The sequence below is a fragment of the Pongo abelii genome, chromosome 22 (assembly GCF_028885655.2).
Source record: "Pongo abelii isolate AG06213 chromosome 22, NHGRI_mPonAbe1-v2.0_pri, whole genome shotgun sequence".
Taxonomy (NCBI): domain Eukaryota; kingdom Metazoa; phylum Chordata; class Mammalia; order Primates; family Hominidae; genus Pongo; species Pongo abelii.
Window position 1 is genome coordinate 8,003,727 of NC_072007.2, and position 12,714 is coordinate 8,016,440.

Sequence of the window (12,714 nt, forward strand, 5' to 3'; positions counted from 1 at the left end):
TCTAGCAAAAGGAAAGTTCAACCCTGTGAGTTGAATGCACTCATCACACAGAAATTTCTGAGAATGTTTCTGTCTAGTTTTGATGTGAAGATATTTCCTTTTCCAGCATAGACCTCAAAGCACTCCAAATATCCACTTGCAGATTCTACAAAACGAGTGTTTCAAAACTACTCTATCAAAAGGAAGGTTCAAGGCTGTGAGTTGAATGCACTCATCACAAAAATATTTCTGAGAATGATTCTGCTTAGTTTTTCCGGGAAGATACTTTCTTTTCCAGCATAGGCCTCAATGAGCTCCAAATAATCTCTTGTAGACTCTACAAAGAGAGTGTTTCATAACTGTTCTACCAAAAGGAAGGTTGAACTCTGTGAGGTGAATGCACTCATCACAGAGAAGTTTCTGTGAATGCTTCCGTCTATTTATTATGTGAAGATATTTCCTTTTCCAGCATACGCCTCAAAGCGCTCCAAATAGCCACTTGCAGATTCTACAAAAAGAGTGTTTCAAAACTGTTCCATCAAAGGGAAGGTTCAACTCTGTGAGGTGAATGCATTCATCACAAAGAAGTTTCGGAGAATGCTTTTGTCTACTTTTTATGTGGGGATATTTCCTTTTCCTGCATAGGCCTCAAAGCGCTCCAAATATCCACTTGCAGTTTCTACAAAAAAAGTGTTTCAAATCTGCTCTTTCAAAAGGAAGTTTTAAGTCCGTGAGTTGAATGCATACGGCACAGGGAAGTTTCTGAGAATGCTTCTATCTAGTTTTTATGCGAAGATATCCCCTTTTTCACCATAGGCCTCAAATCGCTCCAAATATCCACTTGCAGATTCTACAAAAAGAGGGTTTCAAAACTGCTCTATCAAAAGGAAGGTTCTACTCTGTTAGTTTAATGCACGCATCACAAAGAAAATACGGAGAATACTTCTGTCCAGTTTTTATGTGAAGATATTTCCTTTTCCATCTTAGCCCTCAAATCGCACCAAATATACACTTTCATATTTTACAAAAAGACTGTTTCAAAACTGCTCTATCAAAAGGAAATTTAAAGTCTGTGAGTACAATGCACTCATCACAAAGAAGTTTCTGAGCATGCTTCTGTCTAGTATTTATATGAAGAAATTTCCTTTTCGAGCATAGGCCTCAAAGCATTCCAAATATCCACTTGCAGATTCTACAAAAGAGTGTTTCAAAACTGCGCTATCAAAAGGAAGGTTCAACTCTGTGAGTTGAAATCATAAAACACAGAGAAGTTTCTGAGAATGCTTCTGTTTAGTTTTTATGTATACATATTTCCTTTTCCAGCATTGGCCTCAAAGCGCCAAAAATGTCCACCTGCAGATCCTACAAAAAGGGTGTTTCATAACTGCTCTTTGAAAAGCAGGGTTCAAATCTGTGAGTTGAGTGCACACATCACAAAGAAGTTTCTGAGAATACTTCTGTCTAGTTTTTATGTGATGGTATTTCCTTTTCCTGCATAGGCCTCAAAGCGCTCTAAATATCCACTTCCAGATTCTACAAAAAGTGTTTTTCCAAACTGTTCTATCAAAAGGAAGGTTCAAGTCTGTGAGTTGAATTCATAAAGCACAGGGAAGTTTCTGAGAATGCTTCTGTCCAGTTTTTATGTGAAGATATACCCTTTTCCAGGCTAGGCCTCAAAGTGCTAAAACTATCCACTTGCAGATTCTACAATATGGTGTTTCAAAACTGCTTTATCAAAAGGAAGTTTCAATTCTGTGAGTTGAAGGCACACATCACAAAGATGTTTTTGAGAATGCTTCAATATAGTTTTTATGTGAAATTATTTCTTACTCCAGCATAGGCCTCAAGCAATCCAAATATCCACTTGCAGATTCTATAAGAAGATTGTGTCAGAATTGTTCTATCAAAAGGAACTTTCAACACTGTGAGTTGAATGCACTCATCACAAAGAAGTTTCTGAGAATGCTTCTGTCTAGTTTTTAGGTGAAGATATTTTCTTTCCAGCATAGGCCTCAAAGCCCTCCAAACATCCACTTGCAGATTCTACAAAAAGTGTGTTTCAAAACTAGTCTATCAAAAGGAAGGTTCAACTCTGTTGGTTGAACGTTCTGATCCCACAGAAGTTTCTGAGAATGTTTCTGTCTAGTTTTTAGGTGAAGATATTTCCTTTTTCATCATAGGCCTCAAATCACTCCAAATATCCACTTGCAGATTCTACAAAAAGAGTAGTTCAAAACTGCTCTATCAAAAGGAAGGTTCAAGCCTGTGATTTGAATGCATAAAGCACAGGGGAGTCTCTGAGAATGCTTCTGTCTTGTTCTAAAGTTAAGATATTCCCTTTATGCAGCACAGGCCGCAAATCTCTCCAAATATCCACTTGCAAATTCTACAAACAGAGTGTTTCAAAGCTGTTCTATCAAAAGGCAAGTTCAAACCTGTGAGTTGAATGCACTCATCACCAAGAAATTTCTGAGAATGCTTCCGTCTAGTTTTTATGTGAAGATATTTCCTTTTCTAGCATAGGCCTCAAATTGCTCCAAATATCCACTTGCAGATTCTCCAAAAAAAGTGTTTCAAAACTGTTCTATCAAAAGGAAGGTTCAACTCTTTGGGTTGAATGCACTCATTCCGAAGTAATTTCTGAGAATGCTTCTGTCTAGTTTTTATACGAAGATATTTCCTTTTCCATCTTTGACCTCAAAGCGCTCAAAATACCCACTTGCAGAATCTACAAAAAGAGTGTTTCAAAACTGCTCTATCGAAAGGAATGTTCAAGTCTGTGAGTTGAATGCACTTATCACAAAAAGGTATCTCAGAATGATTCTGCTTATTTTTTTATGGGAAGATACACCCTTTTCCAGCATAGGTCTTAATGTGCTCCAAATGATCCCTCGTAGATTATACAAAGAGAGTGTTTCATAACTGTTCTACAAAAAGGAAGGTTGAACTCTGTGAGTTGAATGCACTCATCACAGAGAAGTGTCTGACAATGCTTCTGTCTAGTTTTTATGTGAAGATATTTCCTTTTCCAGCATAGGCCTCAAAGCGCTCCAAATATCCAATTGCAGATTCTACAAAAAGAGTGTTTCAAAACTGCTCTATCAAAAGGAATGTTCAAGTCTCTGAGTTGAAAGCACTCATCACATAAATGTTTCTGAGAATGATTCTGCTTAGTTTTTATGGGAAGATATTCCCTTTCCCATCATAGGCCTAAATGAGCTCCAAATAATCTATTGTAGATTCTAGAAAGAGAGTGATTCAAAACTGTTCTACCAAAAGGAAGGTTGAACTCTCTGAGTTGAATGCACTCATCACAGAGAAGTGTCTGAGAATGCTTCTGTCTAATTTTTATGTGAAGATATTTCCTTTTCCAGCATAGGTCTCAAAGCTCTCCAAATATCCACTTGCAGATTCTACAAAAAGAGTGTTTCAAAACTGTTCTATCAAAAGGAAAGTTCAACTCTGTAGGCTGAATGCATTCATCACAAAGAAGTTTCAGGGAATGCTTTTGTCTAGTTTTTATGTGAGGATATATCCTTTTCCAGCATAGGCCTCAAAGCACTCCAAATATCCACTTGCAATTTCTACAAAAAGAGTTTTTCAAATCTGCTCTTTCAAAAGGAAGGTTCAAGTCTGTGAGTTGAATGCATAACGCACACTGAAGTTTCTGAGAATGCTTCCTTCTAGTTTTTATGTGAAGATATTCCCTTTTACACCACAGGCCTCAAATCGCTCCAAATATCCACTTGCAGATTCTACAAAAAGGGTGTTTCAAAACTGCTCTATCAAAAGGAAGTTTCTAGTCTGTTAGATGAATGCACGCATCACAAAGAAGTTTCAGAGAATGCTTCTGTCTAGTTTTTATGTGAAGATATTTCCTTTTCCAGATTAGGCCTCAAAGCACACCAAATATCCACTTGCACATTCTACAAAAGGAGTGTTTCAAAACTGCTCTATCAAAAAGAAAGTTCAAGTCTGTGAGTACAATGCGCTCATCATAGAGATGTTTCTGAGAATGCTTCCGTATAGTTTTTATGTGATGATATTTCCTTTTACAGCGTAGCCCTCATAGCGCTCCAAATATCCACTTGCAGATTCTACAAAAAGAGTGTGTCAAAACTGCTATATCAAAAGGAAAGTTTATGTCTGTGAGTTGAATGCACTCATCACTAAGAACTCTGTGAGTATGCTTCTGCTTAGTTTTTATGAGAACATATTTCCATTTCCAGCATAGGCCTCAAAGCGCACCAAGTATCCACTTTCAGATTCTACAAAGAGAGTGTTACAAAACAGTTCTAAAAAAAAGGAGGTTTCAACTCTGTGGGTTGAATGCACTCATCGCAAAGAAGTTTCAGAGAATGCTTCTGTCTAGTTTTTAGGTGAAGACATTCCCTTTTTCATCATAGGCCTCAAATCGCTCCAAATATCCAATTGCAGATTCTACAAAAAGAGTGTTTCAAAACTGCTCTATCAAAAGGAAGGTTCAAGTCTGTGAGTTGAATGCATGAAGCACGGGGAAGTTTTTGGGAATGCTTCTGTCTAGTTTTTATGTGAAGATTTCTCTTTTTGCAGCATAGGCCTCAAATCGCTCCAAATACACACTTGCAGATTCTACAAAAAGAATGTTTCAAAACTGTTCTAGCAAAAGGAAAGTTCAACCCTGTGAGTTGAATGCACTCATCACACAGAAATTTCTGAGAATGTTTCTGTCTAGTTTTGATGTGAAGATATTTCCTTTTCCAGCATAGACCTCAAAGCACTCCAAATATCCACTTGCAGATTCTACAAAACGAGTGTTTCAAAACTACTCTATCAAAAGGAAGGTTCAAGGCTGTGAGTTGAATGCACTCATCACAAAAATATTTCTGAGAATGATTCTGCTTAGTTTTTCCGGGAAGATACTTTCTTTTCCAGCATAGGCCTCAATGAGCTCCAAATAATCTCTTGTAGACTCTACAAAGAGAGTGTTTCATAACTGTTCTACCAAAAGGAAGGTTGAACTCTGTGAGGTGAATGCACTCATCACAGAGAAGTTTCTGTGAATGCTTCCGTCTATTTATTATGTGAAGATATTTCCTTTTCCAGCATACGCCTCAAAGCGCTCCAAATAGCCACTTGCAGATTCTACAAAAAGAGTGTTTCAAAACTGTTCCATCAAAGGGAAGGTTCAACTCTGTGAGGTGAATGCATTCATCACAAAGAAGTTTCGGAGAATGCTTTTGTCTACTTTTTATGTGGGGATATTTCCTTTTCCTGCATAGGCCTCAAAGCGCTCCAAATATCCACTTGCAGTTTCTGCAAAAAAAGTGTTTCAAATCTGCTCTTTCAAAAGGAAGTTTTAAGTCGGTGAGTTGAATGCATACGGCACAGGGAAGTTTCTGAGAATGCTTCTATCTAGTTTTTATGCGAAGATATCCCCTTTTTCACCATAGGCCTCAAATCGCTCCAAATATCCACTTGCAGATTCTACAAAAAGAGGGTTTCAAAACTGCTCTATCAAAGGAAGGTTCTACTCTGTTAGTTTAATGCACACATCACAAAGAAAATACGGAGAATACTTCTGTCCAGTTTTTATGTGAAGATATTTCCTTTTCCATCTTAGCCCTCAAATCGCACCAAATATACACTTTCATATTTTACAAAAAGACTGTTTCAAAACTGCTCTATCAAAAGGAAATTTAAAGTGTGTGAGTACAATGCACTCATCACAAAGAAGTTTCTGAGCATGCTTCTGTCTAGTATTTATATGAAGAAATTTCCTTTTCGAGCATAGGCCTCAAAGCATTCCAAATATCCACTTGCAGATTCTACAAAAGAGTGTTTCAAAACTGCGCTATCAAAAGGAAGGTTCAACTCTGTGAGTTGAAATCATAAAACACAGAGAAGTTTCTGAGAATGCTTCTGTTTAGTTTTTATGTATACATATTTCCTTTTCCAGCATTGGCCTCAAAGCGCCAAAAATGTCCACCTGCAGATCCTACAAAAAGGGTGTTTCATAACTGCTCTTTGAAAAGCAGGGTTCAAATCTGTGAGTTGAGTGCACACATCACAAAGAAGTTTCTGAGAATACTTCTGTCTAGTTTTTATGTGATGGTATTTCCTTTTCCTGCATAGGCCTCAAAGCGCTCTAAATATCCACTTCCAGATTCTACAAAAAGTGTTTTTCCAAACTGTTCTATCAAAAGGAAGGTTCAAGTCTGTGAGTTGAATTCATAAAGCACAGGGAAGTTTCTGAGAATGCTTCTGTCCAGTTTTTATGTGAAGATATACCCTTTTCCAGGCTAGGCCTCAAAGTGCTAAAACTATCCACTTGCAGATTCTACAATATGGTGTTTCAAAACTGCTTTATCAAAAGGAAGTTTCAATTCTGTGAGTTGAAGGCACACATCACAAAGATGTTTTTGAGAATGCTTCAATATAGTTTTTATGTGAAATTATTTCTTACTCCAGCATAGGCCTCAAGCAATCCAAATATCCACTTGCAGATTCTATAAGAAGATTGTGTCAGAATTGTTCTATCAAAAGGAACTTTCAACACTGTGAGTTGAATGCACTCATCACAAAGAAGTTTCTGAGAATGCTTCTGTCTAGTTTTTAGGTGAAGATATTTTCTTTCCAGCATAGGCCTCAAAGCCCTCCAAACATCCACTTGCAGATTCTACAAAAAGTGTGTTTCAAAACTAGTCTATCAAAAGGAAGGTTCAACTCTGTTGGTTGAACGTTCTGATCCCACAGAAGTTTCTGAGAATGTTTCTGTCTAGTTTTTAGGTGAAGATATTTCCTTTTTCATCATAGGCCTCAAATCACTCCAAATATCCACTTGCAGATTCTACAAAAAGAGTGGTTCAAAACTGCTCTATCAAAAGGAAGGTTCAAGCCTGTGATTTGAATGCATAAAGCACAGGGGAGTCTCTGAGAATGCTTCTGTCTTGTTCTAAAGTTAAGATATTCCCTTTATGCAGCACAGGCCACAAATCTCTCCAAATATCCACTTGCAAATTCTACAAACAGAGTGTTTCAAAACTGTTCTATCAAAAGGCAAGTTCAAACCTGTGAGTTGAATGCACTCATCACCAAGAAATTTCTGAGAATGCTTCCGTCTAGTTTTTATGTGAAGATATTTCCTTTTCTAGCATAGGCCTCAAATTGCTCCAAATATCCACTTGCAGATTCTCCAAAAAAAGTGTTTCAAAACTGTTCTATCAAAAGGAAGGTTCAACTCTTTGGGTTGAATGCACTCATCCCGAAGTAATTTCTGAGAATGCTTCTGTCTAGTTTTTATATGAAGATATTTCCTTTTCCATCTTTGACCTCAAAGCGCTCAAAATACCAACTTGCAGAATCTACAAAAAGAGTGTTTCAAAACTGCTCTATCGAAAGGAATGTTCAAGTCTGTGAGTTGAATGCACTCATCACAAAAAGGTATCTCAGAATGATTCTGCTTATTTTTTTATGGGAAGATACACCCTTTTCCAGCATAGGTCTTAATGTGCTCCAAATGATCCCTTGTAGATTATACAAAGAGAGTGTTTCATAACTGTTCTACAAAAAGGAAGGTTGAACTCTGTGAGTTGAATGCACTCATCACAGAGAAGTGTCTGACAATGCTTCTGTCTAGTTTTTATGTGAAGATATTTCCTTTTCCAGCATAGGCCTCAAAGCGCTCCAAATATCCACTTGAAGATTCTTCAAAAAGAGTTTTTCAAAACTGCTCTATCAAAAGGAAGGTTCAAGTCTGTGAGTCGAATGCACTGATCACAAAAAAGTATCTCATAATGATTCTGCTTTTTTTTTAATGGGAAGATACTTCCTTTTCCAGCATAGGCCCCAATGTGCTCCAAATGATCCCTTGTAGATTCTACAAAGAGAGTGTTTCATAACTGTTCTACAAAAAGGAAGGTTGAACTCTGTGAGTTGAATGCACTCATCACAGAGAAGTGTCTGACAATGCTTCTGTCTAATTTTTATGTGAAGATATTTCCTTTTCCAGCATACGTCTCAAAGCTCTCCAAATATCCACTTGCAGGTTCTACAAAAAGAGTGTTTCAAAACTGTTCTATCAAAAGGAAAGTTCAACTCTGTAAGCTGAATGCATTCATCACAAAGAAGTTTCAGAGAATGCTTTTGTCTAGTTTTTATGTGAGGATATATCCTTTTCCAGCATAGGCCTCAAACCACTCCAAATATCCACTTGCAATTTCTACAAAAAGAGTTTTTCAAATCTGCTCTTTCAAAAGGAATGTTCAAGTCTGTGAGTTGAATGCATAACGCACACTGAAGTTTCTGAGAATGCTTCCTTCTAGTTTTTATGTGAAGATATTCCCTTTTACACCACAGGCCTCAAATCGCTCCAAATATCCACTTGTAGATTCTACAAAAAGGGTGTTTCAAAACTGCTCTATCAAAAGGAGGTTTCTAGTCTGTTAGATGAATGCACGCATCACAAGGAAGTTTCAGAGAATGCTTCTGTCTAGTTTATATGTGAAGATACTTCCTTTTCCAGATTAGGCCTCAAAGCACACCAAATATCCACTTGCACATTCTACAAAAGGAGTGTTTCAAAACTGCTCTATCAAAAAGAAAGTTCAAGTCCGTGAGTACAATGCACTCATCATAGAGATGTTTCTGAGAATGCTTCTGTATAGTTTTTATGTGATGATATTTCCTTTTACAGCGTAGGCCTCATAGCGCTCCAAATATCCACTTGCAGATTCTACAAAAAGAGTGTGTCAAAACTGCTATATCAAAAGGAAAGTTTAAGTCTGTGAGTTGGATGCACTCATCACTAAGAACTCTGTGAGTATGCTTCTGCTTAGTTTTTATGAGAACATATTTCCATTTCCAGCATAGGCCTCAAAGCGCACCAAGTATCCACTTTCAGATTCTACAAAGAGAGTGTTACAAAACAGTTCTAAAAAAAAGGAGGTTTCAACTCTGTGGGTTGAATGCACTCATCGCAAAGAAGTTTCAGAGAATGCTTCTGTCTAGTTTTTAGGTGAAGATATTCCCTTTTTCATCATAGGCCTCAAATCGCTCCAAATATCCAATTGCAGATTCTACAAAAAGAGTGTTTCAAAACTGCTCTATCAAAAGGAAGGTTCAAGTCTGTGAGTTGAATGCATGAAGCACGGGGAAGTTTTGGGGAATGCTTCTGTCTAGTTTTTATGTGAAGATATTTCCTTTTCCAGCATAGACCTCAAAATTCTCCAAATATCCACTTGCAGATTCTACAAAAAGACTGTTTCAAAACTGTTCCATCAAAAGGAAAGTTCAACTCGGTGAATTAAATGCACACATCACAAAGAAATTTCTGAGAATGCTTTTGTCTAATTTTTCTGTGAGGATATTTCCTTTTCCATCATAGGCCTCAAAGCACTCCAAATATGCACTTGCACTTTCTACAAAAAGAGTGTTTCAAATCTGCTCTTTCAAAAAGGAGGTTCAAGAGTGTGAGTTGAATGCAAATAGCTCAGGGAAGTTTCTCAGAATGCTTCTGTCTAGTTTTTATATGAAGATATTCCCTTTTCCAGCATAGGCCTCAATGAGCTCCAAATAATCTCTTATAGATTCTTCAAAGAAAGTGTTTCATAAATGACTCATCACAGAGAAGTTTCTGAGAATGCTTCCGTCTAGGTATTATGTGAAGATATTTCTTTTTCCAGCATAGGTCCCAATGCGCTCCAAATATCCACTTGCAGATTCTAAAAAAAGAGTGTTTCAAAACTGTTCTATCAAAGGCAAGGTTCAACTCTGTGAGCTGAATGCATTCATCCCAAAGAAGTTTCGGAGAATGCTTTTGTCTTGTTTTTATGTGAGGATATTTCCTTTTCCAGCATAGGCCTCAAAGCGCTCCAAATATCCACTTGCAGTTTCTACAAAAAGAGTATTTAAAATCTGCTCTTTGAAAAGGAAGTTTCAAGTCTGTGAGTTGACTGCATAAGGCAAAGGGAAGTTTCTGAGAATGCTTCTATCTAGTTTTTATGTGAAGATATCCCCTTTTTCACTGTAGGCCTCAAATCGCTGTAAATATCCACTTGCAGAGTCTACAAAAAGGGTGTTTCAAAACTGCTCTACCAAAAAGAAGGTTCAAGCCTGTGAATTGAATGTATAAGGCACAAGGAAGTCTCTGAGAATGCTTCTGTCTAGTTCTTATGTTAAGATATTCCCTTTTTGCAGCATAGGCCTCAAATCGCTCCAAATATCCACTTGCAAATTCTACAAACAGAGTGTTTCAAAACTGTTCTATCAAAAGGAAAGTTCAACCCTGTGAGTTGAACGCACTCATCACAAAGAAATTTCTGAGAATGCTTCTGTCTAATTTTTATGTGAAGATATTCCCTTTTCCAGCATAGGCCTCAAATTGCTCCAAATACCCACTTGTAGATTCTATAAAAAGAGTGTTTCAAAACTGCTCTTTCAAAAGGAATGTTCAAGTCTCAGAGTTGAATGCACTCATCACAAAAATGTTTCTGAGAATGATTCTGCTTAGTTTTTATGGGAAGATATTCCCTTTTCCATCGTAGGCCTCAATGCGCTCCAAATAATCGATAGTAGATTCTACAAAGAGAGTGATTCAAAACTATTCTACCTAAAGGAAGGTTGAACTCAGTGAGCTGAATGCGCCCATCACAGAGAAGTGTCTGAGAATGCTTCTGTCTAATTTTTATGTGAAGATATTTCCTTTTCCAGCATAGGTCTCAAAGCACTCCAAATATCCAATTGCAGATTCTACAAAAAGAGTGTTTCAAAACTGCTCTATCAAAAGGAATGTTCAAGTCTCTGAGTTGAAAGCACTCATCACATAAATGTTTCTGAGAATGATTCTGCTTAGTTTTTATGGGAAGATATTCCCTTTCCCATCATAGGCCTAAATGAGCTCCAAATAATCTATTGTAGATTCTAGAAAGAGAGTGATTCAAAACTGTTCTACCAAAAGGAAGGTTGAACTCTCTGAGTTGAATGCACTCATCACAGAGAAGTGTCTGAGAATGCTTCTGTCTAATTTTTATGTGAAGATATTTCCTTTTCCAGCATAGGTCTCAAAGCTCTCCAAATATCCACTTGCAGATTCTACAAAAAGAGTGTTTCAAAACTGTTCTATCAAAAGGAAAGTTCAACTCTGTAGGCTGAATGCATTCATCACAAAGAAGTTTCAGGGAATGCTTTTGTCTAGTTTTTATGTGAGGATATATCCTTTTCCAGCATAGGCCTCAAAGCACTCCAAATATCCACTTGCAATTTCTACAAAAAGAGTTTTTCAAATCTGCTCTTTCAAAAGGAAGGTTCAAGTCTGTGAGTTGAATGCATAAAGCACACTGAAGTTTCTGAGAATGCTTCCTTCTAGTTTTTATGTGAAGATATTCCCTTTTACACCACAGGCCTCAAATCGCTCCAAATATCCACTTGCAGATTCTACAAAAAGGGTGTTTCAAAACTGCTCTATCAAAAGGAAGTTTCTAGTCTGTTAGATGAATGCACGCATCACAAAGAAGTTTCAGAGAATGCTTCTGTCTAGTTTTTATGTGAAGATATTTCCTTTTCCAGATTAGACCTCAAAGCACACCAAATATCCACTTGCACATTCTACAAAAGGAGTGTTTCAAAACTGCTCTATCAAAAAGAAAGTTCAAGTCTGTGAGTACAATGCGCTCATCATAGAGATGTTTCTGAGAATGCTTCCGTATAGTTTTTATGTGATGATATTTCCTTTTACAGCGTAGCCCTCATAGCGCTCCAAATATCCACTTGCAGATTCTACAAAAAGAGTGTGTCAATACTGCTATATCAAAAGGAAAGTTTATGTCTGTGAGTTGAATGCACTCATCACTAAGAACTCTGTGAGTATGCTTCTGCTTAGTTTTTATGAGAACATATTTCCATTTCCAGCATAGGCCTCAAAGCGCACCAAGTATCCACTTTCAGATTCTACAAAGAGAGTGTTACAAAACAGTTCTAAAAATAAGGAGGTTTCAACTCTGTGGGTTGAATGCACTCATCGCAAAGAAGTTTCAGAGAATGCTTCTGTCTAGTTTTTAGGTGAAGACATTCCCTTTTTCATCATAGGCCTCAAATCGCTCCAAATATCCAATTGCAGATTCTACAAAAAGAGTGTTTCAAAACTGCTCTATCAAAAGGAAGGTTCAAGTCTGTGAGTTGAATGCATGAAGCACGGGGAAGTTTTTGGGAATGCTTCTGTCTAGTTTTTATGTGAAGATTTCTCTTTTTGCAGCATAGGCCTCAAATCGCTCCAAATACACACTTGCAGATTCTACAAAAAGAATGTTTCAAAACTGTTCTAGCAAAAGGAAAGTTCAACCCTGTGAGTTGAATGCACTCATCACACAGAAATTTCTGAGAATGTTTCTGTCTAGTTTTGATGTGAAGATATTTCCTTTTCCAGCATAGACCTCAAAGCACTCCAAATATCCACTTGCAGATTCTACAAAACGAGTGTTTCAAAACTACTCTATCAAAAGGAAGGTTCAAGGCTGTGAGTTGAATGCACTCATCACAAAAATATTTCTGAGAATGATTCTGCTTAGTTTTTCCGGGAAGATACTTTCTTTTCCAGCATAGGCCTCAATGAGCTCCAAATAATCTCTTGTAGACTCTACAAAGAGAGTGTTTCATAACTGTTCTACCAAAAGGAAGGTTGAACTCTGTGAGGTGAATGCACTCATCACAGAGAAGTTTCTGTGAATGCTTCCGTCTATTTATTATGTGAAGATATTTCCT